Source organism: Ovis aries, chromosome 20 (assembly GCF_016772045.2).
Source record: "Ovis aries strain OAR_USU_Benz2616 breed Rambouillet chromosome 20, ARS-UI_Ramb_v3.0, whole genome shotgun sequence".
Lineage (NCBI taxonomy): Eukaryota > Metazoa > Chordata > Mammalia > Artiodactyla > Bovidae > Ovis > Ovis aries.
In genome coordinates this window covers 28,037,960-28,064,704 of record NC_056073.1, presented here as the reverse complement: position 1 = coordinate 28,064,704, position 26,745 = coordinate 28,037,960, and the positions used below count along the sequence as shown (strand labels likewise).

General features: G+C 44.4%; 1 pseudogene; it reads right to left on the bottom strand.

The window, feature by feature from the left end:
* Window positions 1-19,715: 19,715 nt before the first annotated feature.
* Window positions 19,716-22,390, bottom strand: LOC114109557 (putative olfactory receptor 2I1; annotated as a pseudogene).
* Window positions 22,391-26,745: the final 4,355 nt, after the last annotated feature.

The window sequence follows — 26,745 nt, the reverse complement described above, 5'->3', positions numbered from 1 at the left end:
GTTTCAGAATGTATGTCTTTTCCACACACACACACGAAATACGCTTAAATAAATATTAGGTTTTCCAGCTTGATTCTCTCTCTAATGAGAACTTAAAAGAGGAGAACATGGTTTATGTTAAGTTTTTTAAAGTATTGGAGTGAGTTCTCAGCTCCCATTACTTTGTTGTTCTTGTTGTTGTTGTTTTGTAGTGGTTTTGCCATATATTGCCATGAATCAGCAATGGGTGTACATGTGTTCCCCCTCCTGAATCCCCTCTATCTTCCCTCCCCATCCCATCCCTCTGGGTCATCCCAGTGCAACAGCCCTGAGCACTCTGTCTCATGCATCGAACCTGGTATGGCGATCTCTTTCACATCTGATAATACACATGTTTCAATGCTATTTTGTCAAATCATCCCACCCTCACCTTCTCCCGCTGAGTCCAAAAGACTGATCTTTACATCTGTGTCTCTTTGCTGTCTCACATATAGGGTTATCGTTACCATCTTTCTAAATCCCATATATATGTGTTAGTATACTGTATTGGTGTTTTTTTCTGACTTACTTCACTCTCTATAATAGGCTCCAGTTTCATATACCTCATTAAAACTGATTTAAGTGTATTCTTTTTAATGGATGAGTAATCTTCCATTGTATATATGTACCACTGCTTTCTTATCCATTCGTCTGCTGATGGACATCCAGGTTTCTTCCATGTCCTGACTATTATAAACAGTGCTGCAATGAACGTTGGGGTACATGAGTCTCTTTCAATTCTGCTTTCCTCAGTGTGCATGCCCAACAGTGGGATTGCTGGGTCATATGGCAGTTCTATTTCCAGTTTTTAAGGAATCTCCACACTGTTCTCCATAGTGGCTGTACTAGTTTGCATTCCCACCAACAGTGTAAGAGGGTTCCCTGTTCTCCACACCCTCTCCAGCATTTATTGTTTGTAGACTTTTGGATAGCAGCCATTCTGGCTGGTGTGAGATGGTACCTCATTGTGGTTTTGATTTGCACTTCTCTGATAATGAGTAATGTTGAGCATCTTTTCATAACATGTTAGCCATCTGTATGTCTTCTTTGGAGAAAGGCTTGTTTAGTTCTTTGGCCCATTTTTTGATTGGGTCATTTATTTTTCTGGAATTGAGCTACAGGAATCGCTTGTATATTTTTGAGATGAATTCTTTGTCAGTTGCTTCTTTTGCTATTATTTTCTCCCACTCTGAAGGCTGTCTTTTCACCTTAATTATGGTTTCCTAGGTCTCATGTATTTATTTTTTATTTTTATTTCCATTACTCTGGGAGGTGGGTTATAGAGGATCCTGCTGTGATCTGTTGGAGACTGTTTTGCCTATGTTTTCCTCTAGGAGTTTTATAGTTTCTGGACTTGCATTTAGATCTTTAATCCATTTTGAGTTTATTTTTTCTACGGTCTTAGAAAGTGTTCTAGTTTCATTCCTTTACAAGTGGTTGACCAGTTTTCCCAGCACCACTTGTTAAAGAGATTGTCTTTTCTCCACTGTATGTTCTTGCCTCATTGGGCAAAGATAAGGTGTCCATAGGTGTGTGGATTTATCTCTGGGCTTTCTATTTTGTTCCATTGATCTTTGTTTCTGTCTTTGTGCAGTACCATACTGTCTTGATGACTGTAGCTTTGTAGTATAGCCTGAAGTCAGGCAAGTTGATTCCTCCAGTTCCATTCTTCTTTCTCAAGATTGCTTTGGTTATTCGAGGTGTTTTGTATTTCCATAAATTGTGAAATTATTTGCTCTGGTTCTCTGAAAAATACCATTGGTAGCTTGATAGGGATTGCTTTGAATCTAAGGATTGCTTTGGGTATTATACTCATTTTCACTATATTGATTCTTCCAATCCATGAACTGGTATATTTCTCCATCTATTTGTGTCCTCTTTGATTTCTTTCATCAGTGTTTTATAGTTTTCTATATATAGGTCTTTTGTTTCTTTAGGTAGATATATTCATATGTATTTTATATTTTCATTGCAGTGGTGAATGGAATTGTTTCTTTAATTTCTCTTTCTGATTTCTCATTGCTAGAGTATAGGAATGCAAGTGATTTCTGTGTGTTAATTTTACATCCTGCAACTTTAATCCTGCATTTGATTCCATCAGGCATTCTTCCCGCTTCATACTTATTCTGTGTGTTTCAGAATATATGTCTTTCCCCACACATGCACGAAATACACTTAAATAAGTATTAGGTTTTCCAACTTGATTCTCTCTAGTGAGAGCTTCAAAAAGGAGAACATGATTTATGGTAAGGTTTTGAAAGTATTGGAATGAGTTCTCAGCTCCCATTACCTTCATTACACGGACACTTCTGTAAAATCATATTCTCCAGGATGGAAAGAGCTGGAAGTAAAATTATTGTCAGGGAGTGAAGGTACACTAAAGGGTCACTGAAACACAGCAAACAATGATGAATACCTGGCATTTCTGAAGACTTTTTACATTGAACTTTAGGAGGAACTTTTAGTAATCACTCTCAGAAAAGCAGAGAGGAGGGTATAGAAATGTCCTGAGCCTTAGGAAGAGGGCAGAGATTAATCTGGGAAGTTAGGAGATCGGGGTAAGGAAAAAAATTCCAGGAGAACGCACAGTTTATGTACTCCCTTGTCATCCTGATCCAAATCCAAACATGCACGGAGTAAGAAGCCCCTTACGAATGTGTGAGATGACACGAGTGAGTCTCCAGGAGGAAAGGCCAAGAAGTAGAAGAACTATGGTGTGAGAGTGGGTCTGTGATTGTTTTGACATCTAGAAGGTGAGAGTCAGCGTTTGACTGGTAGTTCTGGATAGTTCCCAGGTAGTGGATTTGATTTGCAGGTTCTCAGACAGGAGAGGAAGAGTGCTAGGAAGCTCAAGAATCAGGAATCTAAAATTCTTTGTAAGGGACAGTATGTAAAGAAAGTTTCTTGAGCCTGAAGACCCTTAGGAGTTCTCTCCAATCACAACATTTATAGACCAGAAAACCAACATCTTGGGCGATGAACAGATTTGCCCAAGTTAATTCAGCAGGTGGCATCCCTGGACTGGAATCACGTCTCTTCTCAGTGCAGGGTTATGTGTCTTATGTCTGGTTCTCCTGGTGTATTTCACACATTCTGTCAGGCTGGTGTGAACAGGCTGCTCCTGGTCACATCACCCACAGCAACTCTCACTGTCATGTCCAGGGCACTCTTCCTCTCAGAAAGACCCTTAAATACTGGTAGGAGGAGGAAGGGTCATGGGCCGGTAGAGTTCTTAAAAGCACTGGAGAAGACCAGCAATGTTCAAATTCTTCCAGCCACTGAAGGTCAAGGGCTACATAGAAATCAGGATTGAGAGTGGTGGGTGGTTAAGCACGCAACAATTTCCAACACGAAAGGGTCATGTCACTTTAAGATCAAGGAGGGCAATGGATTGGCTGAGAGGAGACAGGCTTGATTAGATGACATTTCTGCTTACAGAATCCTCTGTAGAGAAAGTGAAAGCACTTGCAAAAACAATGGGTCCAGGAAAACCTGATACAAACAGCAGGCAGGCAGGGGATTTCCAACGTAGCTGCTTCTATAAATGAGAGGCCAGCTCCTTTGCTCTCTCTCCTGTTTCTACTATCTTGAGTGCAGAGATGGCTGCCACCAGTTTCATAAGTTAGGAGTCGATACTCCGGAAGGGAAAGAAAGAGGACCTCTGAGACATGGTGGAACTCTCATGGGTACATGAGGGACAGTGCTGGGGAGATGGGGTGGCCAGGAAGACATCTGGAAGGGAAGGAGATGGGCATAGATACCTACCCAATGTGAAGAAAGTTTCTGTGAAGAGGACCTGGTCATTGGACTCCTGAGTCCTCTTGCATTGAGACCTTGCAGGGGCCACTGGTAGGGTATGTGGTACTGTTGTAGCCACACGTTCTGGGAGACAAACTCACTCAGAAGGACAATGCAAATAGTGGAGTGCAGTTTATTACACCAGCAGGCCCAAGGCAGAGTCTCCTCTTAGCCAAGAACCCCGACCAGTTTTTGTGAAAACCTTATATACCCTAAGTGTACTTGCTCAAACCCATCTTCCCAAATTCCTTGAAACTACTCTGGACAAGGTAAAAGAGATATACGATCAAAGTTAGCCCATGATTCGTGTGTCACAAGACTAGATAAACAGTGGACATTTATCAATAGGACGGTAGTCATATCCCGATAAACATAATGGAATTTACAACTTTGTTCTGCTACAGAGACAATTAGCATATTCTTTTAGGCACCGGAGAGTCCAAGTACAAGTCCTGAGGCTCTTTTATCCAGGGGATCTGGTTTCCCATTAGTATGCCACTTCTATAGACACCGGCCACAAAGCTCAGAGTCCATTGGGAGGGTGACCATGAATGTAGCCTAATGTTCACAGCCTGGCCTAAGATGGAGTCCAGCTCTGTCTGTTTCCTCCTTCACTGTGAGCATTTCATTAGGTTGTCAAGTCTAAGAAAGTCTCTTTGGAAATCCGGTGTCAATCTTTGGATATTTTGCAATTGTATTCAATCTTTTTAAAACTTTTATTGGAGTATAATGTCTTCCCAGGTGGCTTCCCAGGTGGTTCAGTGATAAAGAATCTGTCTGGCAGTGCAGGAGGCACAAGAGATACAGATTCCATTTCTGGGTTGGGAAGATCCCCTGCAGAAGGAAATGGCAACCCACTCCAGTATTCTTGCCTAGAAAATCCCTTGCACATAGGGTCACTATGAGTCAGACATGACTGAGCAGGCACACACTCAAAACACAGTGTCTTTACGATGTTGTGTTACTTTCTGCTGTACAGCAAAGTCAATCAGATATATGTGCAAATATAGCCCCTAGTTTTTTGGATTTTCTTCCCATTTAGTTCACCACAAAGCACTGAGTAGAGTTCCCTGTGCTAGACAGTAAATTCTAATTAGATATCTATTTTATGCATAGGATCGATGGTGTATATATGTCAATTCAAAGTTGCAGTGAATTTTGACGTCTGACAAACTTTATATGGACAAGAAATAGGCAATATTTTGGGATGGATAAGAGGTATGATCACAAAGGAAGAGGACAGTTTTTCTTGCCTTATAACCTGGAAAATTCCAAAGAAGGAAGGGACACAGCTTGTTGTGATGGATGAGGAGAATCAGGCAGGCATTGAAGGGTGGGAGCAATAAGAAGGGGGAATAAAGGGTGCAAATGGTAGCAAGTGCTCTAGGTTATTGTCTCCTGTCCTTCGTTGTCCCGGTAAATGTCCAGTCTGAGCAAGGGGAATTAAAAAGCTTCGCTGCCCACTCAGAGGACAGAGTGAAGACCATCAGTGACCACTCCCAATCTGAAGCCAAGTTTCCTGCACAAGATGAAGTCCTCCGGTGGAGTTCGAAGAGTCTACATTCCCAGAGGCAGGAGGATGGGGCCAGCATGCAGGGCGGGGAGGCCTCGAGGCACTGGCTCCACAGCTCCATTGCAGTGGAGGACTTCATAAAGCTGCTGTGCTCTGTCTCTGACAAGAGGCAGATGAAGGAGGCCAAAAAATACACCTGGAGTGTCATCCTGGTCATTCTGGCCTGCACCCTTCCTGGGTGGTATGCTGGGGAGTCCACCAGGAATACTCCTGGGAGGGATCATCAGGAGTCAGTTGATGAAAGGAAGAGAGTCAGTTCAAACCAATTTCTCAGATCATAATGAAGCTACCTCCTGGCAAGTAGAAGAAGCTCTTTAACAAAGCCACTGTCATCCTCAGAAACCTGTACTGGACGGATGTCAAGCAGCTGACCATGCTGGTGGTGCTCAGTGAGACCCTGAAGAAGCAGCTGGTGGATATGCTGAACAATTATTTCAGCAAGGAGCTGGGCTTGGAAGTGAAGCAGGACAAGTAGGCCTCTACCCTGGGGGGCATGGTCCATTTGGATGATTCTAAATTTGTTATAGTTGATGCATAACTGATGGGCAATGTCACATTTTTTTGCATGGGGTACAGCAAAGATCACTTACTTTTTCTGACATAGCGCTGCATTGATGGATGACCATCCTGGAAATGCAGGTATATCAGGAGCAAAAGACCGTTTATCCTTTTTCTTCTTACTCACTAGTCACGTCCTTTGAAAAATTCTCAAAACTAATCAGAAAGATAAATAGAACTCAAAGAGAGCATAAAGTAGGGGGGAAACCTGCAGAATATTTCTAGCTCAGTAATTCTTTGATTTTAACATGATTGACTAAATGGCAGATTTTCATATAATTTAGGTATAATATACTATAATAAATGAAAATTTAAGGCAAATTAGAGATAACATTCAAGTAAGTTTGCAATTTAATCCTTTCTTGGTTCCTTCTAATTTATCTCAAAATGTCTATTTCTTTTCCATCCAAAATATAGTAAATTTTAGGTGGGGCCTCATGTTTTACATGTATCTATATTTGCATCTTTGTTTAGCCCAGTGCTTCATCTAACATATCAGTAGATAACCATTGAGCCAAACTCACTTTCTACTTACAGAGAAGAGTGAAATAGTTTATTATGAAGTGAGTTATTACTTACTTTGACATAATTGCAGGCTTATTCAAAAATAATTTAGAAATTCAATTGCATTATGACCCCTCGACCTTTTATTGTTATTATTATTGAGTAGTGAATAAGAGAATATGAGGCATACTGAAACTGGCATCAAGTCAATTCAGAAAAGATTTTTGGAACATCACAACTCTTAATGGTAGACCCTTTTAGATATTGCAGATCTGGACCACTGGCTAAGTCTTGCTGGACCAAAGGCACTTGCAAGAATTCCACTCTGGGGTCTACAGTACTCAGTGGTCTGGACAAAATGGATGTCTATACGGGGCACTTTCTGCTAATTCTGCCCCAGAGTACAACAAGCTGATATTTAATTTTAAAATAGGTTACCTAACTTCTCCTGGTATGTTAGATGATGGATTCCAGTTCTTTTGGGGCTTTTGCATCTTTTGTCACTGAGCCCCATGGCAGGTCATAAGCCTCTTTGGAATCCGCGAGTCAGAATACCCTGAGCTTTCGATCTATCGTCCAGAAAGAGTGGCAGTCATGGGGCCTGGCTCTTCCTCGACTGCTTCTGAGGTAGAGTCTCTAGTCCTGGAGGTCTTCTACTGGAGGTGACTCTCCGTCCAAAACACGTCTCAGCGTCCTCCAGATCTCCTCCAGGGGTGCTTCACTTCGATGTCAGACGTCAGGATGCCTCTTCTGTCCAGAGCTCCGCGTCCGAGCTCATGAACTATGAACAGCTTGAAGGCAGTGCAGCTATTTGGTATGAATGAGAAGGGGATGACAGAAGATGAGATGGTTGGATGGCATCACCAACTCAATGGACATGAGTTTGAGTAAACACCGGGAGTTGGCGATGGACAGGGAAGCCTGGCAGCTGCAGTCCATGGGGTCACAAAGAGTCAGACACAACTGCCTGAACTGGACTGGTATGAATGAAATTTGGTACCAAGCCCCCTGTTATTCTCACATCCATGTAAATGGTTCCTATTTCTGGGGATGATGGCAGTCATGGCAAGATACTCACCTTAGGGATCTAGAGATTTTATGCTGCTCATGGGGGCTCTTTGGGAATAGATGTGCTCTAGGTGGGAACACTTTCAGGAAGGTGGGGTATTGGGGAGCCGTCTCTGTCCTGCCTGCCTTAAGCTCCAGCAGGTCTTCTCTGGGTTGAGTTAAGGGGGTGGGGATTGGTCTCTGGGTTGACCCCAACACTCTGTCCAAAGTCTGCCTAGTGGAGCTTTTTCCTCTCGACCTCCTCCATCTCATTCCCTTCCTTTCCTCCTCCATGTCACCACCTCATGTCTCCCTCCTGATAACATTATGTTTTTCTCTCAGCCTGAAATATGTCCACCCTCTTCCACATGAGTCTCTTCCCTTCTTTATAACTGTCTCAAGAACCACTTCCTGCAGAAGCGTTTCTAAACATAACCCCACTCAGCACAAGGCACACTCATAGGTGTTGCTCATTACAGTTATGAGCGACATGCTCTGGGGTGGGCACTATTTAACTGGGAAGGTAGACATTCAGTTGCACTGATTTTTTTTTCTTCTGGATGGAGTCTCCTTCAAGGTAGAGTCTATGATTTTATTGTCATTTTATTGGGATTTTTCTGATAGCAGACACCTTGGCATCTTCCATGGTGTTTTCCATCAGACTAGGATCGTCGTACATCTCTTACCAGCATTTGGTCTCTTGACTCGGGGATACGTTATCCTCCAAAAGTCCTCCCAAAATCATTTTTTTCATCAGCTTAGGAGAAAGCCCAAGGGCCATTCCCCCCTCACTATACCTGAACAGTAAAGGATGTGGGGCTTTTTATTTATAGCACATGACCCTTTCCTGCTGGGAAGAAAGGACCTCCCCGTTAACCATGGGCTCTTTAAGGACAGATCCTGCAGATTCTCATAGAGAAATGAACAGCCTGAAGGCTAAACTGACTGACTTTCCAGTAGGCATTCCCATCCTTGGGCTCTGGGGTAACACTCCCCTCCTTCCCTTCCTGATTGATTCACTGCGCATCTTGCCCTCTCGCCTGACCCCTCAGGAATTCCTCTTTGCCTCTTTCACTTCCTTATTCCTTAGGGTAGAGAGGAGTGGGTTGAGAGTGGGTGTGGCTACAGTGAAGGAAAGAGAAATGAACTTGCCCAATGTTGGTTGTAGCTGTGAGTAGGTTGCAGATAGGGGTAGATGGTGGGTCAATGGAACATGCAGACGGCTCTCAGGTGAGACCCACAGGTGCCCACCACTTTGCTGAGACAACCTCCAGTCCTAATGCCCAAACAGCATGGGACACGGTGCCATAGGAGGTCAAGATGAGGGCAGATGGAAGTAACAGGATGAAAACGCAGTCCAGAGCCATCACCACTGGGAGGACGCACTCAGCAGAGCCCAGCACCAGCGATGCACACAGCTGTGCCAAGCAGCCACTGGGCTCCAACCCCAGTGTTCAGCTGCACAGGTTGACCAGCAGGGGTGGCACCATGCTTGTGGTGAAGCCCGGGTCCACCAGAGTCAGATGGCAGAGGAAGCAGGACATGGGTGTGTGCAGGCGCATGTGAAGGCTAGCACCGCCGGTGGCCGGTGCTAAGTCGCCCATCAGAGTAAGGAGGCAGCATAGGAGGATGAGGACGAAGAGGACAGACTGCAGGGAAGGCCCGTCGGAGAAACCCAGCAGGAGGAGATGCTTCTCTGTGCTGTGGTTGCCCTAAAAGGGGAAAGTTGCAGAAGGTTGGGAAGGACGACCCACAGAGGGTGATGTGTCCCTTACAAGCAAAGAAAAACCGGGACCATGGTTGGTGGTGGGTGAGGGAACGGAGGGCAGCACACACATGCTTAATGTCCGTTGGAGCTCATTCACACTTCTAAACCTTTAGTTTAGGAAAGCAGCCATGTATAAGTATACCCTAATGATGTACTTCCACAAAATTCTATGAAAGAGAAATCTCTGTCCTAGAGATGAACACATCTGGACTTAATGGAGTAAGTCATCCCAAGGTCATAGCTTGTGAGTGGCACTATGGACGTGTACTCAGGCCTGTTTGATTTCCAAACAAGTGCTCTTTTGTGGCTTCCCTGCTTCTGGTTAAACTTATAGAAGCCAAGGTAGAGATCTAACCTTCCTCTCACATGATAGCCCTTCAGATATTTGAAGACTGATTTCTCTTTGAGCCTCCCAATCACCTTCTTGGAAAATACGTAGTGCCTAAAAATAGGTGCTACCAGACCACCTGACCTGCCTCTTAAGAAACCTGTATGCAGGTCAGGAAGCAACAGTTAGAACTGGACATGGAACAACAGACTCGTTCCAAATAGGAAAAGGAGTACTTCAAGGCTGTATATTGTCACCCTGCTTATTTAACTTATAAGCAGAGTACATCATGCAAAATGCTAGGCTTGATGAAACATAAGCTGGAATCAAGATTGCTGGGAGAAATATCAATAACCTCAGATATGCAGATGAGGCAGAAAGTGAAGAAGAACTAAAGAGCCTCTTGATCAAAGTGAAAGAGGAGAGTGAGAAAGTTGACTTAAAGCTCAACATTCAGAAAACGAAGATCATGGCATCTGGTCCCATCACTTCATGGCAAATAGATGGGGAAACAGTGGCTGACTTTATTTTGGGGGGCTCCCCAGTCACTGCAGATGGTGACTGTAGCCATGAAATTAAAAGACATTTACTCCTTGGAAGGAAAGTTATGACCAACCTAGACAGCATATTAAAAAGCAGAGACATTACTTTGTCAACAAAGATCCGTTTAATCAAGGCTATGGTTTTTCCAGTAGTCATGTACAGATGGGAGAGTTGCATTATAAAGAAAGCTGAGCACCAAAGAATTGATGCTTTTGAACTGTGGTGTTGGAGAAGACTCTTGAGAGTCCCTTGGACTGCAAGGAGATCCAACCAGTCCATCCTGAAGGAAATCATCCCTGAATATTCACTGAAAGGACAGATGCTAAGGCTGAAACTCCAGTGCTTTGGCCATTTGATGTGAAGAGCTGACTCACTGGAAAGGACCCTGATGCTGGGAAAGGTTGAGGGCAGGAGGGGAATGGGACAACAGAGGATGATATGGTTGGATGTCTTCACCGACTCAATGGACATGAGTTTGAACAAGCTCCAGCAGTTAGTGATGGACAGGGAGGCCTGGCGTGCTGTGGTTCATGGGGTCACAGAGTCAGACACGACTGAGCAACTGAACTGAAAATAGGTGCAATAGTCCAGGTTAGTATAACCAACACGAGGTAGATCAGAACTGTCACCTTCTTTGTTTCTGGTGCTCTACCTTCATTAATACATCCACTATACTGCTGAATGCCGAATTTTAATCTGTGGTGAATCTCTTTTCTAGGCTGTCTCCAATGTCCATGCCACTGCTGCTTACCATCTAGTGTGATGATCATGAGCAACACAGATGGGCACATGTAACAGCCTTTAAATGCAGAGTCTTCTGGGTAGAGGAGAACTCATTAGTCAGGAGACCTGGGTTCTACCTGACAGAACCCTCTTGGTCCAGTGATTTGACATGAGGGGGTCACTTCATTTCCCTTCATCTCAATATTTTCATGTATAAATGGTCATCTAGATGACTAGATGACTGCTGAGATTCCTGTACTACTTTCCTGGATCTCAGATTGATCAGTATTTTTCAAACAAATGAATGTGGATTCAACTCTTGAGTGTGATGCTGAATCAATGGTATGGAAACCATCATAGTTGATGTGATGGATAAAGTTAATGGAATCTTTCTACTGCAATTTTGCCAATGGGTATCTTTTATAGATAACCTATTTTCAACATCTTTAATTTTCTTCATTTGAACAATAATCTTGTAATTCTTTATTAATTTTTCAGTAAGGAACTCTTTTCATCCCTGTCAAAATATTATGTATACATGGTTCTGTCGTTATAGCCCTAATAGGTAGAGCAAATATTAATAGTGTGATTAAGAATACATGTTTGGAAGTCAGCCTTCAGAGATTCAGTGTTGCTTTGCCAATTCCTAGATGAGCATTCTTGGGCAATGTTGCTTAACCTTCCATGCCCTTTTCTTGACTTGAAAATAATATTTGTTAACTAGTCAAACAGTCAGAGCTCTTAAAATAGCGCCTGACAACATTTGTGTGTGTGTATGTGTTAGTCTCTCAGCCCAGTCCAACTCTTTGTGACCCCATGGACTGTATGTAGCTTTCCAGGCTCTTCTGTATGTGGTATTTCCCAGGAAAGAACCACAGAAGCATGCTTGGAAGCAGCTAGATCCACAGATCTGCAGCTCAGGGTGGGGCTATGGGTAGAGATCTCAGGAGTATTGGCACACAGATATCATTCCTGGCAAATGACATTTCTGGGCTCAGCATCCTGGAGATTCTGACCAAGGTTCCCTGCTTCCCATGAGAATGCAGACTTAAGCACCAACATGGCATAGGTCCCTGGAGCCAGAAGGGCAAGACAGAAAGGCTCTGAGAAGATGTGATTTAATTTTGAGCTGTTTTAACCATCCACACTTCCTCTTCTCTTTCCAGAAGTGGCGTGAAGATTTAAGAAATTAAATGAGTGCAAGTAAAGTTTGAAAATTGAAAACACTTTACTCCAGGCTGCCTAGTTCAGTCTTCTTACTCTTTCCAGGCCCCTCCCCCATCCCTGTCCTGCTGCAGGACTTTCTCTTTCAGGATCACCCTCAACCTAATCTGAGCTTTTCTGCCTGCCCACTGGTGAGGTTTCAGAATTCCCAGATCCTACTGGACAGTGGACTTGGGATAACCCTTTACTGCTGTGCCTCAGTCGAAACTCACAATCGTGTTTTCTAAACGCAGGGATAGTGAGACCCTGGAGAGCTGTCTGAGGGAGAAAAAGCAGGTCAAGGTTTCCACTCGATTCCATCAGGCATTCTTCCCCCTTCACAATCATTCTATGTTTTTCAGAATGTATGTTTCCACCCACAAAATAGGCTCAAGTAAGTATTAGGTTTTCCAACATGATTCACTCTCTAGTGAGAGCTTCAAAGAGGAGAACATGACATATGATTAAGGTTTTCAAAATATTGAAATGAGTTCTTGGCTCCCATTCCTTTCATTACACGGACACTTCTGTAAAACCGTGTTCTCCAGGATGGAAAGACCTGGAAAGGACCACCAAGTGTTCAAAGTCATCAAGACACTGAGGGTCCAGGGCTACATAGATGTCACAATTGGGAGTCGTAGGTGGTTAAGCACAGAACAATTTCCAACACAAAAGGGTCTCTCATGTTAGGAACAAGGAGGGCAATGGATTGGCTGAGCAGATACGTGCTTGATTAGATGACATTTCTCCTTACGGAATCCAGTGTAGAGAAAGTGGAGTACATTCTCCAGCACTTGCAAGAACAAAGGGTCCAGGAAAGCCTGACACACACACAGCAGACTGGCAGAGGATTTTAGCTGCTTCTATAAACGGGAGGCCAGCTCCTTTGCTCTTTCTCCCGCTTCTACTCTCTTGAGTGCAGAGATGGCTGCCGCCCCGGCGTAAGTTGGAATTTGATACTGTGGAGGGGAAAGAGAGAAGACCTCCGAGACATGACGGAGCTCTCAGGGGTGCCTGAGGGACAGAGCTGGGGAGATGGGGTTGCTGGGAAGACATCTGGAAGTGGAGGAGACAGCCATGGATCCCTACTCAATGTGGAGTAAGGTTCTGTGAAGAGGAAGTGGTTGTTGGGCCCCTGAGTTCTCCGGTATTGAGACCTTGCCGTGGCGGGAATGGCCTTTGTGCTCAGCAGGGCTGGCAAAACTTCAAACTATGGAAATACTGTTTTGATCCCCTTTTCCTTTATTCTGTTTAGGGATCCAGGGCTCTTAAATCTCCTTCTAGTCCCCAGAGAGAAGTTCACATAACTCTGTTATCCTATATTCTTTATGACCTGAGCTGTTAACTGACATAAGAATATAAACACTTGGAAGGAACTTGGCATGAAGGCAATGCTTAGCACAGAAGAGTGAGACTCAGGAAAGAAATGTCTGTTGCATCTAGATTAGGAAGATATTTTTGAATGAAGCCTGGAAGAGGTCCTCTGAAGCATTCCAGTGACACGATAGGGATTAAAGTTCCCACATTCAAAATTTTGAAGTAAGATATGCCTCCTCCTTTCTGTAAGTGAACCCTGATTTGATTAAAGGAAGAGATCATTTTCTGCAACAGGTAAATTTAAAAACACAGGAAACACAGATGAGCAAGTGATGTTGAACATGAGCATGCTAAGTCTCTTCAGTTGTATCTGACTCCTTGCAACCCCATGGACTGTAGCCCACTAGGCTCCCCTGTCCATGGGATTTGCCAGGAATGAATACTGGAGTGTGTTTCCATTGCCCTTTTTCAGGGGATCTTCCTGACCTAGGGATCAAAGCCATGCTTCTTAAGTCTCCTGCATTGGCAGAAGGATTCTTTTATTTTTTAATTTATTTTTTTATTGAAGGATAATTGCTTTACAGACTTTTGTTGTTTTCTGTCAAACCTCAACATGAACCAGCCATAGATATACATGTATCTCCTCCCTTCTGAAACTCCCTCCCATCTCCCTCCCCATCCCACCACTCTAGGTTGACGCAGAGCCCCTGTTTGAGTTTCCTGAGCAATACAGCAAATTCCTGTTGACTATCTATTTTACATATGGTAATGTGAGTTTCCATGTTACTCTTTCCATACATCTCACCCTCTTCTCCCCTCTTCCCATGTCCATAAATCTATTCTCTATGTCTGTTTCTCCATTGCTGCCCTGTAAATAAAGTCTTCAGAACCATTTTTCTACATTCCATATATGTGTGTTAGAATACGATATTTATCTTTCTCTTTCTGACTCACTTCACTCTGTATAATAGGTTCTAGGTTCATCCAGCTTATCAGAACTGACTCAAATGCATTCCTTTTTATGGCTGAGTAATATTCCATTGTGTATATGTACCACAGCTTCTTTATCCATTCATCTGTCGATAGGCATCTAGATTGCCTCCATGTTCTAGCTATTGTAAATAGTGCAACAATAAACAATGAGATACATGTGTCTTTTTCAACCCTATTTTCCTCAGGGTATATGCCTAGGAGTGGGATTGCTGGGTCATATGGTGGCTTTATTCCTAGTTTATTAAAGAATCTCCATACCATCTTCAACAGTGTCTGTATCAATTTACATTCCCACCAACAGTGCAAGAACATTCCCTTTTCTCCACACCCTCTCCAGCATTTATTGTTTGTAAACTTTTTGATGACGGCCATTCTGACTGCTGTGAGGTAATATCTCACTGTGGTTTTGATTTGCATTTCTCTAATAATGAGTGATGTTGAGCATCTTTCCATGTTCGTTAGCCATCTGTATGTCTTCTTTGGAGAAATGTCTGTTTAGGTCTTATTCCCACTTTTTGATTGGGTTGTTTGTTTTCCTGGTATTGAGTTGTATGAGCTGCTTGTATATTTTCGAAATTAATCCTTTTTCAGTTGTTACATTTGCTATTATTTTCTCCCATTCTGAGGGTTGTCTTTTCACCTTGCTTATAGTTTCCTTTGCTGTGCAAAAGCTTTAACGTTTAACCAGGTTGCACTTGTTTACTTTTGTTTTTATTTCCATTACTCTAGGAGGTGGGTCACAGAGGATCTTGCTTTGATTTATGTCATCGAGTGTTCTGCCTATGTTCTCCTCTAAGAGTTTTACAGTTTCTAGTATTACAGCAGAAAGATTCTTTACCATTAGTGCCACCTGGGAAGCCCAAATATTGAACACTGTTGTTGCTATTCAGTTGCCAAGTCGTGTCTGACTCTTTGCAACCTCATGGACTGCAGCACACCAGGCCTCTCTCTCCCTCACCATCTCCTGGAGTTTGCCCAAGTTCATGTCCATTGCATCAGTGATGCCATCCAGCCATCTCATCCTCTGATGCCCTCTTCTCCTTCTGCCCTCAATCTTTCCCAGCATCAGGGACTTTTCCAATGAGTCAGCTGTTCACATCAGATGACTGAAATACTGGAGTTTCAACTTCAGGATTAGTCCTTCCAAAAAGTATTCAGGGCTGATTTTCCTTTAAGATTGACTGGTTTGATCTCCTTGCTGTCCAAGCTCCTCTCAGGAATCTTCTCCAGCACCAGAGATCTAAGGCATCAATTCTTTGGTGCTCTGCCTTCTTTACAGTCCAGCTCCCAACACCGAATGCAACCACTGGGAAGACCATAGACTTGAATCTTGACTATATGGACGTTTATCAGCAAGGAATGTCTCTGCCTTTCAACACACTAGGTTGTCGTAGCTTTCCTGCCAAGAGGCAGAGGTCTTCTGATTTTATTACTGCATCACCATCCATAGTGATTTTAGAGCCCAAGAGGAAATCTGACACTACATCCACCTTTTTCCCTTCTATTTGCCATGAAGTAATGGGGACGGATGCCATGGTCTTAGTTTTTTTAATATAAGTTTTAAGCCAGCTCTTTCACTCTCCTCCTTCATCCTCATCAAGAGGCTCTTTAGTTCCTCTTTGCTTTCTGCCATTATAATGGTATCATCTGCATATCTGAGGTTGTTGATGCTTCTCCTCCTTATATTGATTCCACCTATATTGAACATAGTGTCGCTATAATACATGAGCTATTACTATAAACCATTGGGACATTAAAAAAGAAACTAACAGGACAGAGAGGATGCATCTTCTAATCAGGATTTCCTTGTAACATATTCAAAAAGGAAGCCCTATGGGCATTTCATTAGGTTCTCAAGTCTGATAAGCTCTTTTTGGAAATCTGGTGTACACCTTTGGATACTTTGTGATTGTATTTAATTTTTAAAAAAATTTTATTGGAGTATAGTGTCTTCCCAGGTGGCTTCCCAGGTGTTTCAGTGGTAAAGAAACTGCCTGCCATAGCAGGAGACACAAGAAATCCAGGATCCATCCCTGGGTTGGGAAGATCCCCTGGAGAAGGAAATGAAAACCCAGTCCAATATTCCTGTCTGGAAAATCACATGGACAGAAGAGCCTGGCAGACAACAGTCCATAGGGCTGCAAAGGGTCAGACACGACTGAGCACGTGTATACATGCCCGTACACACACACACACACACACACACACACACAGTGTCTTTACAATGTTGTGTTACTTTCTGCTGTACAGAAAAGTCAATCAGGTATATGTGCAAATATAGCCCCTGTTTTTTTGGATTTTCTTCCCATTTAGTTCACCACAAAGCACTGAGTAGAGTTCCTGTGCTATGCAGTAAGTTCTCGTTAGGTATCTATTTCACACCTAGGATCAATGGTGTATATACATCAATTCCACATGGCAGTGAATCTTGACGTCTGACATGCTTTGTATGGATAGGAAATAGGCAAATAAAGTGGGAAATCATTGAAATATTTTGGGATGGATACAAGATATGATCACAAAGGAATGGGACAGTTTTTCTTGCCTTATAACCTGGAAAATTTCAAAGAAGGAAGGGATACAGCTTGTTGTAATGGATGAGGAGGATCAAGCAGGCATTGAAGGGTGGGAGCAATAAGAAGGGGGAATAAAGGATGCAAATGGTAGCAGGCATTGTAGGTAATTGTCTTCTGTCCTTCGTTGTCCTGGTGAATGTCCAGTCTGAGCAAGGGAAATTAAAGCGCTTCACTGCCCTCTCGCAGGACAGAGTAAAGAACATCAGTGACCACTCTTGATCTGAAGCCCAGGTTCCTATGAAAAATAAAGTCCTTCAGAAGAGTTCGAAGACCATAAAACTGCAGAGGACCCCCAGAGGATCCTGAGAGAATGGGGCCTACGTGCCTAGCACTGACGTCGCAGTGAAGGACACCATGAGGCTGCTGTGTGCTCCGTCTCTCAGAAGAAGATGAAGGCGGCCTTCAAGTACTCCTGGTTGGGTGGCCTAGTTACTGGGACTGTGGCCGTTGTGGGTGGTTTGGTGGGTGGTCCAAAAGGAATAGCTATTGGGGGAGCTGTCGGGGGTTTGTTAGGTGCATGGATGACGAGTGGAAAGTTTAAGCCAGTTCCTCAGATCATAATGGAGCTACCGGCTGACGAACAGGAGAGGCTCTTTCATCAATACCATTGCCATCCTTAGGAACCTGTCCTGGATGAGTGTTGAGCACCTGACCATGCTGGTCATGGGCAATAAGACCCTGCAGGAGCAGCTGGTGGATATGCTGAATAACTATTTCATCAAGGAGCTGGGATCAGAAATGAAGTAGGACACGTAGGCCTCTGCCCTGGGAAGCAGAGTCCATTTGGATGATTTGCAATGTCATGGTTTTTTGTGGGGTACAGCAAAGATCACTTACTTTTTCTGCACTGATGGATGACCATGCTGGGAGTGCAGTGATACCAGGAGTAAAACGTCGTTTATCCTTTTTATTCTTACTCACTAATCACATCCTTTGAAAAATTCTCAAAATTAATCAGAAAGATAAATAGAACCCAAAGAGTGGACAGAGTAGGGAGGAAACCTGCAGAATATTTCTAGCTCAGGGATTCTTTGATTCTAACATAATTGACTAAATAGCAGAATTCATATAGTATAGGCATAATATACTATAAACTAATAAATGAAAATGTAAGGCAAATTAGAGATAACATTCAAGGAAGCTTGCAGTTTAATCCTTTCTTGGTTCCTTCTGATTTATCTCAAAATGTCTATTTCTTCTCCATCCAACAATATAGTAAGTTTTAGGTGGGGGCCTCATGTTTTACTTATATTTGTATTTGCATATATGTTTAGCCCAGTGCTCCATCTGTCATATCAGTAAATAAACATTGAGCCAAACTCACTTTCTACTTACAGAGAAGAGTGAAATCGTTTATTACAAAGTGAGTTATTACTTACACTGACACGATTACAGGCTTATTCCTAAATAATTTAGAAATTCAATTACACTATGTCCTCTTGACTTTTTAAAAGCTATTTGGTATGAATGAAACTTGGTACCTGTTATTCTCACACCCACTTAAATGGTTCTTATTTCTGGAGATGATGGTGATCATGGCAAGATATTCACCTTGGGAATCTAGAGATTTATGCCTCTGGTGGGAGCTCTTTAGGAATCGATATGCTGGAGGTGGGAACACTTTCAGAAAGGTGGGGTATTGAGGAGCAGTCTCTTTCCTGCCTGCCTTAGGCTCTAGCAGGTCTTCTCTGGGTTGAGTGAGGGGGATGGAGACTAGTTTCTAGGTTGACCCCAACACTCTGCCCACACTCTGGCCTGCGGAGCTTTTCCCTCTCTGCTTCCTCCATCTCATCCCCTTCCTTTCCTCCTCTGTCACCACTTCAAGTCTCCCTCCTGATCACATCTATGCTTTTCTCTTGACCTGATATATGTCCACCCTCTTCCCTACTAGTCTCTTCCCTTCTTTATAACTGTCTCGAGAACCACTTCCTGCAGAAGCGTTTCTGAACGTGACCTCACTCAGCACAAGGCACACTCATAGGTGGTGTTCATCACAACTATGAGTCACGTGCTCTGGGGTGGGCACTATTTAAGTGGGCAGGTGGACATTTGGTTGGACTGATTCCCTGAGATGCGAGACCAGGGCTTATGCTTCTGGATGGGGTCTCCTGCAGGGAAAAATCCACGATCCTCTTGTCATTTGGGGATACTCTGATAGCAGGCCACGGGGTCTTCCATGGTCTCTTCTAACAGCCGTGATCATGTCCTCCGTCATTTTAGCACATGGAATCTCTGGATGCGGGGGAGGTGGGGGTTGGTTATAGCATCCCCTGAGGATGGTGAAATTCTTCCTCAAATCATGTAGTCTCTCTTTACTGGCTTAGAGAGAGCCCGAGGACCATTCCCACCAACACTAAACCTGCACGTGTACAGATATAGACACTTCCCCAGAAGCACGTGAGCCTTTCCTGATGGGAGGAAGGGATCTCCCCCATTAACCATCAGCTGCTGAAGGACAAACCTTAAAGACTCTCATGGAGAAATGAACAGCTTGAAGGCTAAACTGAGTGACTTTCCAGTGGGCATTCCCATCCTTGGGCCCTGGGGTAACACTTCCCTCCTTCCTTCCCTACCTGACTCACCATGCATCTTGCCCTCTCCCCAGAGCCCCCAGGTACCTCTTCGCTTCCCCCTTCAGTTCCTTATTCCTGAGGGTGGTGAGAAGTGGGTTGAGGGTCGGTGTGACTACAGTGTAGAAAAGAGAGATGAATTTGCCCAACGCTGGTTGTAGCTGTGCGTGGGTTGCAGGTAGGGGTAGATGGCAGATCAGTGGAATGGGCAGGTGGCTGTCAAGTGAAACCTATAGGTGCCCACTACTTTCCTGCGGCTGCCTCTGATCCTCATGCCCCATACAGCACGGGACACGGCACCAGGTAGGCCAGGATGACGGTAGACTGCACCAGCAGTTGCGTGGTCCAGAACCATCACCACCAGGAGGACACACTCGGCTGAGCCCAGCACCAGCGATGCACACAGCTGCCCCAGGCAGCCAGCACGCTCCAGCCTCAGCACCTGGCTGTGCATGTTGGCCAGCAGGGGTGGCACCATGCTCATGGTGAGCCCATATCCACCAGGGACAGAAGGCAGAGGAAGTAGTACATGGGCGCACACTCCCAGCAGCACCAGCGCCAAGTTGCCAATTACAGTCAGGAGGTAGCAGAGGAGGAGGGCGGAGAGGACAGGCTGCCTGGAGGGCCAGTCAGAGAAGCCCAGCAGGAGGAAGTGCTTCTCTGTGCTGTGGTTGCCCTAAAGCAGGAAACTCCAGGAAGGCTGGGAAGGACAACACACACAGGGCAATGCATCCCTAACAAGCAAAGGAAAACCCAGACCATGGGAGTGGGGAGGGGGAACGGATGGCAGCACACACACTCTTAGGTGTCCACCGGAGCTCATTTACACATCTGAACCCCTAGTTTAGGAAGGCAGCCAAATATTAGTATACCCTAGTTGATGTATTTACCAGAAAATTCTGTGAGGAAGATAGAATCTCCCTCCTATAAATGAACAAACCTGGGCTCAATAAGGTAAATCATCCCCAAGTCATAGCTAGTGAGTGGCCCTGTGTACTCAAGCCTGTTTGATGTCCAAACTAGTGCCCTTCTGCTGCTTCCCTGCTTCTGATTGTACTCCTCCGGGCCAAAGCAGAAATCTAATCTTCCTCTCACATGATAGCCCTTCAGATATCTGAAGACAGATTTCTTTTTTGAGCCTCCCAACCCCCTTCTTTGAAAGTGTGTTCTGCCTGAAAATAGCTGCAATGTCCCAGGCTGGTATAACCAACACTGGGTAGATCACAACTATCACCTTCTTTGTTTCAGGTGCTCTACCTCTATTAATGCAACCCAATATACTGCTGACTACTGAATTTTAATCTGGTGAATCTCTCTTCCAGGCTGTGTCCAACATCCTGCTTACCATCTAGTGTGATGATCATGAGCAACACAGATCAGCACATGTGTCCAACTCTTTGCAGAGCACATCTGTAGCAGCCTTTAAATCCAGAGTCATCTGGGTAGAGGAAAGACCCTTAGTCAGGAGACCCGGCTTCCACTGCCTTTGACCAGTGACTTGATATGAGGAAGTCACTTCATTTCCCTCTACCTCAATATTTTCATGGGTAAAAGGAAGACTTTGAGCCTAGATGACCTCTGAGGTTCCTGGCTGTAATTTAATAAATACTTATCATTTAGTTTAATTTTTTTTGACCACACCACAAAGCACATGAAACCATAGTTCTCTGACTAGGGATTGAACCTACAACCACTGCACTGGAAGCCTGGGGCCTTAACCACTGGACCAGCAGGGAAGTCCCAATAAATATTTTTCAAACAAACTAAAAGTGGATGCAGAAACCTTTTAACCCTCGGTATGATGCTGAATCAAATTTCCTAATGATACAGAAACCATCATGGTTGATGTGATAGATCAAAGTCACATAGAAATCTTCCTACTGCATGGTCCCTGACAGGTATCATTATAAGGATAACATTTTAAAAGTCATATTCACTGTCCTTAAATTATAAATTATAATCTTCTATTTTTATTGTTCAGAAAAGAACCTTCTTCCCCCTAACACAGCAATGTATTTATATAGTTCTCCCGTTTATCTTCATTAGGCAGAACCGATTATTAATGTGGTTGAGAACAAGGATTCAGGAGTCAATGTTTGGGCAATGTGGGTCTGGTGCCATCTAATGGCATAATGTGATATTGCATCTGGCATCCCAGACTCCTGACCTAAGACCTAGCAGTGGTCCACCGCGGTTATCAGTCCTGTGCTCTTGCTCAGAAAGATGATAATTATCATATTGTTATTATTAGGTATTTATATAGTGAGTATGATATCCCAGGGGTAAATTAAAGTGGCCTACATGTTTAATCTCTAGTACAACACTATGAAACAGATAATATCATTATCCTCTCCCAAATGCAGAGTTTAAGTACCAGTTGAACCATGCCAGATATGTGGACCCAAGAGGACTGATTCAAGTCCTCATGGTCTCAACCCTGCGGTTGGATACAAATAGTGTCTCCCCAGCCCAGGTGAGAAGTCTCAAGCTCTCAGTGAACTTTGAGGAAAACATCTCCATCTAGAAATAATTTGATCCCCCAGCTGAAGGAGGTTTGCTTCCCTGAACTAAGAGCATCCTACAGGAACTCCAAGGAACTTCTTGTTCCCTGGGAACAAGAAACAATAGCCTGCCTGGAGGAAGTTTGGGGACAGCTTATGGGGTGTGTTCCTCAGTTCTCCACTAGATTTCAGACTCCCAAAAGTAGACCATAATGTTGCAGACAATTGGCCCCTAATTAGTTCTATAAATGAGTGAGTGAGTGAGTGAATGTCTCTAAGGAATGTGTAAAGGGTTCTGGGATCCTAATCTCACAGTTGCTGTCTCCTGCTTTTCCATGGCAAAGACAATACCAAATTCTCTCAGGCACATGCTGACAAAATAAGAAAAAGGAAAAGCCTAGTTTTATTCTAGTCCCAACACAAAAAGGCTTTGATTCAACATTTACTCTGGAATCAGCACAACACAGCAGCATTAATTCTATTTCAATCCTAATCTTCATTTTAGCCTTCATGGACTAATGTTCTTGTCTCCTTGGCCTAATTAGATTGTATCTTAATCTCAATGTAGATCCCCATTTTAAATTTAATAATCCTAATCTCAACCCTACAAGTGATGCCAACCCTAGTTCTACTTTTCAAATCACGTATGTAATACATTTTTCTCATGATCACCTTCATCCTCTTTCTCTCAGTGGGACCTGGAAATTTCTGCTCTTTTTGTCTGTTTATCAGCTACCTATGCCCAAAAGCCCTAATGTCCTCATACAGGAAAATCCTTTCTAGAGATTCTAGGGGAAATACAACAGAGAATTAAATGAAGCAGTGTAAATAATCTGTTGTCATGAAACCTAATTTGTTGAATAAATGGTTTAACAGAGGCTTTGGGGCTAACATGCCAAATGCGTTCAGTCTGTGTGGACAGTTATCTACTGGATACTCCAGGAGAAAATCCAGCACAAGCTCACTCAGTCACAACCCTCAGAGTGTTTGAAGCAGGTTGAGATGGTCAGAGACACAATTCCAACATAAGTAACCACTACACAACTGAGATGGGACTCCCCAGGTGGCACCAGTGCTAAAGAACCCGCCTGCCAATGCAGGAGACACGGGTTCAATCCCTGGGTCGGGACAGTCCCCTGGAGAAGGGCATGGCGACCCACTCTAGTACTCTCACCTGTCACCTGGAGAATCCCATGGACAGAGGAGCCTGGTGGGCTACAGCCCATAGGGTCGCAAAGAACTGAACAAGACTGAAGTGGCTTAGCATGCACACAACTGAGTTGGGGCCAAGTACGAGGCCAAAGGCATAGAGAATGAAAGAATAAAGTGTGCGAATGTGTGGGTGGTGTGGGTATCAGAGAATTCTTCCAAGAGGTTTGAAACACAGCAGAGGGAACAATATTAACATGAAATATTTGCCAATTCACTGTGTGGAAATGAGCTAATGCATGTTGTGCTAATGCATGATGGAAAGATGTGAGGTAAGGAGTTACACCAGGGAACCAAATGATTAAAAAGGAAAATATAAGTTATTTTAGAAACATGTAGAAGCTATTGAATTGGATACAAGTGGAAAAAGGGATATCCTTACAGACAATTAAAGTCTACAAGATTTACGTCCGGTGAATGTGAGCACTTCCCCATCCAGTAGGACACACAAGTTGGAAGCACTTGTGTTCAGTCACTTCAGTCGTGTCAGACTCTTTGCGACCCCATGGACTAGCTCCCCAGGCTCCTCTGCCCAGAGGATTCTCCGCAAGAACACTGGAGTGTGTTGCCACGCCCTTCCCTAAGGAAACCTTCCCAACCCAGGGATGGAACTCGAGTCTCAAGTCTCCTGCATTGGCAGGCAGGTTCTTTACCACTAGTGCTGCCTGGAAAGCCCTGGAAGCACTTAAAGGACCTTATTCAGGAACCTCAGGTGTAACCTCCAGTGCACTTATGAGGGGCTCACTGCACCATGAATAGGTCCGGAAGCACAAACCCAGCTTCTGTTGTGTCCCTCCAGCACCCGCTGAAGCCAGACTTCCCAGTTGCCCTGACCAGAATTCATCACTCATGCCTGAAATGTTCCAGGATATGCTACCCCAGAACATGTCTCTTTGGTGTATGGATTATTTTAAGCTAAAGGCCATTAACCCGCAGCTGTGGGAAAAGCTCTAAAACAGAGCACAGGTTTTCTTTTTATAAAAGAAATTTGCATTCATTAAGGCGTCTCCCCATCATGTAACTGGAAAAGGAGTTTTAACAACACGCTAAGGAGAGGGAACTGGCTTAAATCTGCATAACAAACCTTAGTAATGATACTTCTTGACTACACTTTTCCTTCCCATGTGGCACTAGTGGTAAAGAACCTGCCTGCCAATGCAGTAGATTAAGAGATGCGGGTTCAATCCCTGGGTCGGGAAGATCCCCTGGAGGAGGAAATGGCAACCCACTCCAGTAATTTTGCCTGGAGAATCCCTCGGACAGAGGAGCCTGGCGGGCTACAGTCCATGGGGTTGCAAAGAGTCAGACACAACGGAAGCGACTGACTTAGCACACACTTCTCCTGATCGCTTTCCCAAAACTTGCCTCCACCACCCAGAAGCTCAAAACCCCTTTCCTTTGTTTAGCCTAAAATGGTATAGAAGCCCCAGTTCTAATGGTCTCTCTAGGTTTTTCATCACTGACTATTCCCATGTGCGTGCACGATGCACGTGGTAATAAACTTCTGTTTTTCTCCTGTTAATCTGTCTTTTGTTGGTCTCATTTCCAGGGCCCCAGCTAAATAAAGAACCTAGATGGGTTCTAGAAGAATAAGATTAATTCTCCTCCCCTCCACCCCCAGAACACTCCTGTCCTGCTTAGCTTTACTGCCACTCGGTCCCAGCACAGCGCCCTCTCGCGGAGGCCTCTATGCAGTTTACGGTGGCAGCCCGTTCATCTCTGGGGGTTCCCTTCCTTGCTCCGCGGGCTGTGTAAGTGGATGCTTCATTGATTAAGTATTTTGAAAATCAACCCTGCTGGTGGGACAGGGGAGAGTACTGTCTGATATGAAGCCCACTCTCCGATTCCCCTTGGGGTAATGGAACCTGAAGTACAATGAGAAGTTCCTGTTTCAAAAACCAGAGAATAAGCTCTATCCAGAGTGCCCACTCCAGTACTCTTGCCTGGAAACTCCCGTGGATGGAGGAGCCTGGTAGGCTGCAGTCCATGGGGTCGCAAAGAGTTGGACACGACTGAGCAACTACACTTTCACTTTTCACTTTCATGCATTGGAGAAGGAAATGGCAACTCACTCCAGTGTTCTTGCCTGGAGAATCCCAGGGACGGGGGAGCCTGGTGGGCCGCCGTCTATGGGGTCGCACAGAGTCATACACCACTGAAGCAACTTAGCAGCAGCAGCAGCAGAGTGGCCTAAAATTACAATGGACCATAGGAGGAACTACAGTTGGCAGAAAGGGCTAGGTGTGGGACTACTGCTGGCCCTGAAGCATCCAGAAGCAACCAAAGACCCAGAAAGAGACTGAAAGGCAGCAAACAGCAAGCAATGCCTGGGGGATGGGCCTGGGTGGGTAGATGGCAGTGTGTGAGGCGCCATGAACACTGGCTTTGGAGTAGACAGACCAGATGCAGTGGATCATTCTTTCCAAAGAAGGCTGCAGCAGCATATTTATCCCATCCCACATGTTCTTTTCACAGTGGGACTGATGCTCAGCCCACCATGAAATGAGGTCCATTCTTCATCTCCTTGAATCTGGGCATGGCCTTGTGCCTGCCCCGACCAATGGATGTTATGTGACGTACAAGGTTGTGTCAGGAAAAAGTTGGGCTTCAACCTAGCTGGCTCAGATTCTTGGCTTCGGAACCCAAGCACCATGTTATAAGGAATCCCAGACTGCATGGAAAGGCCAGGTTGTAGGGGTTCCAGCCCACAGTCCCAGCTGAGGTCTTGGCCAACCCCCATCTTGAGACCCTTCTGAGGATTCCAGCCCCCAACCTTCAAATCTCTCCAGTGTCCCCTGAGTTCCTGACCCACAAAGCTGTGAGACATAATAAATGATTATTTTCTTAAGCCACGGTTTTGGGGTAACAGGTTATGCAGCAACAGACACTAATTCACTCAACCTGGATGCTGTCTCCTCTCATCAACTGTGTGACCCTGGACCAGAGTCTTCCTCTCGGAGTTGCAGTCTCCTTGCCAGAAAACAGACATGAGCACATGACCCCTTCCCTCGGCACAGTCTTGAGCAGCAGAACTAACGACTGTGAGGTGCCCACACTCCTGGCTGTTCTCTCAAGCTACGTTGTTTAATTTAACCTGCCTACTTACTTCAACTTTCCACTTTGAGAATGTACATCCCACAAAAGCCCATCTTGCCTACTGCTCTGGTGTGCTTTAGTCACTAAATCGTGTCCAACTCTTGCAACCCCATGGACTGTAGCCTGCCAAGTTCCTCTGTCCATGGGATTTCTCAGCAAGAATACTGGAGTGGGTTGCCATTTCTTTCTCCAGGGGATCTTCCCAACCCAGGAATCGAACCTGGGTCTCCTACATTGCAGGTAGATTCTTTTTTGACTGAGCTACGAGGGAAGCCCTGCCAACTGCTCTACCCCAAGGCCTATCAACCCTGGGATTTCTTTGGAAAGAATGATGCTAAAGCTGAAACTCCAGTACTTTGGCCACCTCATGCGAAGAGTTGACTCATTGGAAAAGACTCTGATGCTGGGAGGGATTGGGGG